This window comes from Pipistrellus kuhlii, unplaced genomic scaffold (genome assembly GCF_014108245.1).
Source record: "Pipistrellus kuhlii isolate mPipKuh1 unplaced genomic scaffold, mPipKuh1.p scaffold_m20_p_1, whole genome shotgun sequence".
Taxonomy (NCBI): domain Eukaryota; kingdom Metazoa; phylum Chordata; class Mammalia; order Chiroptera; family Vespertilionidae; genus Pipistrellus; species Pipistrellus kuhlii.
In genome coordinates, this window is record NW_023425404.1 from 101,167,753 (window position 1) to 101,170,368 (window position 2,616).

At 40.0% G+C, this 2,616-nt stretch overlaps 1 pseudogene; it reads right to left on the reverse strand.

Moving 5' to 3' along the window:
• Positions 1–226: 226 nt before the first annotated feature.
• On the reverse strand, positions 227–1,343 carry LOC118706749 (annotated as a pseudogene).
• Between the last annotated feature and the right edge of the window lie 1,273 nt (positions 1,344–2,616).

Sequence of the window (2,616 nt, forward strand, 5' to 3'; positions counted from 1 at the left end):
ATCATCAGTAACCAGTTAACTGCTGGATCTTTCAAAACAAGAGGAGGGCATTCTTAAAAGTCAAGACTTCTCAGACCTCTTCACAATATATCCTGGCTCACAGACTTCCTTTAATTTCATTAACAGAAGATTAACACATAGTGAAAGACATGCTGGCGTATCTCTGCATCTGTCCTTGTAAGCGCACATACAGCTTTCACCTTGGCTTGTCAGTCCTTCCTTTAGGTCACTGTCCTTTGGACTATGAAATGTGATGTCCAAAATTATTAGATCTCAGCCTTGAAGTCTCTAGACTAGAAAATGGAGAAGACTCCCAAGACCTGTTTTCCTTTTCAAAGGAATCATCTTCTTGGAACACAAACTTCTGCTTTGGTGCTTGGGAAATTAAAGATACTGGATCCCACTGTGAACTGTGTCTTTTCCTCTTATGAATGGGTCTGTCTCCACATGACCATTCAACAGCATGAAGTTTAACCTTATTCATATCCTTTAGAACATCCTACATGTTTGGAACATCTTTGTTTTTCTGATTTTTTGAATGACAACTGTAATTGGTCTTACTAGCACCTGGGTGCTGTTTTATTTTCATTTCAGTTGCTGTATTATATGAGTCACATATATGATTATATTCTAGCTGCACAAGAGAACATGGAGGCTGCAGAGAACAAAACTGAGGGGACAGAGAGGGTGGAGGAGGAGGAGCAGGAAGCTCTGAACTTGAAAATGGAACCGGTTTGACATTCAGTTGAGCAGTTCCTGATGATGGCACTTGTCCCAAACCACAGGCCCCTCAGTTGAGTCAAGGAGCCAGAATTAGTACTGTTATTCAGTTCCTGCATTTGCACAATTGTAGCAATCTGAGAACGAAGAAAATTTAGTTTATCTTCAAGGACAGCTATTTTTTAAATTGCAGCTTCATTTTTACAAGCTGAGAACTTTTCATTTCGTTTGTTATGTCTTAGACCAGATGGTTCCCGAACTAATTGCAAAGGAGGAAAAACTTCAGTCTCCTCCTCATTTTTCCATAAGCCATTTTGAAATCTGAGATATCTGGATTCTTCATCATTTGCCACATCCAAAATATCAGCAAAAGATGAGACTACAGATCCACAGTTACCAAAGTCTACAGAGTTTAAGAGTGGTATCAACTCAAAGTCAGGTCTGCAACAAGCTTCTAAAGGAAGAATTTTCCCAAAAATGTGAATAGCACTCCAAGCTGATTCATAACCTTTGTTTCCCCAAACGTGCAAAACCTGGTCCAGGGGACACCGAGATATTCCAGTATCTCTTAGGATATTCAATATGAGAGACATTGATGAAGCAAACACAGAAGCAAATTCAAGGAAACATTATCGGTTTCTTGATACCTTCCTTTGAAGCCAAGCCTCTCGGCTAACTGGGGAACAGCAAGATGTGGTCCTTAAGGAACATAGCCTCAAAATCCTCAGTGGACTAAGTCCCATGAGCACTGAACAGGAATGCTCAGACCTGCTCCCCCCCCCCCACCCTCCTCCGTGCACCTGGGCCTGTGGGGGATAGGTGGTAACAATGCCCCTAGGGACTAGAATCTGGACCCTGGAGTCCTCCCTCAGCCTGGGTAACTCCACCTGCTCCCCTTCCATGTTTTTCTTTCTACTTATTTAAAAACATTAATATAATTAACTCACACATGACATAAGCAGTTTTGATAGATTTTACCCAAATATAATTGTTTTACTATGTTAGAACTATCATAATCTCTTAACAATCTAAAAGTACTAAGTATTGTTAAATAGGTCAAATAATTTTGCCTTGAAATACCACAATATTTTGAGGTTTCCTTTCAAATTTTTGATATTAGTTATATTTAAATATTTGTTTATAAATTTGAGCATGTCTTGTTTTATTTTGAAATAAATGACTATACATGTAATCAGGGTTCTTCAAAGAAACAGAATTAGAATATCCTTATATAATAAAGAGGTAATATGCAAATGGTCATTACACCATGACACATAACGATCAAACAGTAAGAGGGCAGGGCAGTGAGCTATGAGACTCCCAGAACTACAGGAGGGTGGGGCAGTGGGCAGAGAGCTACACGAGGGCAGTGGGCTGCACGGCCCACTGAGGCAAGTGGCAGCCAGCTACTCACGCACGTATTCGTGTGCAGAGCTACTAGTACACATAGAATTTGTTATAAGAAAATGTTTTATGCATTTATAGAGACTGAGAATTTACAAAATCAGCAGTTGGCAAACTAGAGACTTAGGAGAGCCAATGACACAGTTTTAGTTCAATTCTAAAGACCTGATGACCAGGAGAGCTGATGACATACGTTGTAATCCAAGTCTGAGTCCAAAAGCTTGAAGCCAGTGAGGCAGGGAGAGAAAATTTTCCTGTATTCTCTTTTCTCTATTCAGGCTCCCAATGGACTGCATGAGGCCCAATGTCTTCAGAGAGTCTGCTTTACTCAGTCTGCTGATTCAAATAAACACCCTCATAGACACACTCAAAATAATGTTTAACCAAATATCTTGACACTCCAAGGCTCAGTCACGTTTACAAAATTGACCATCACAAGTCTACCTCTTCTCAATTTTGCACCCATAGACATCTCTTTAAACCATACTTACT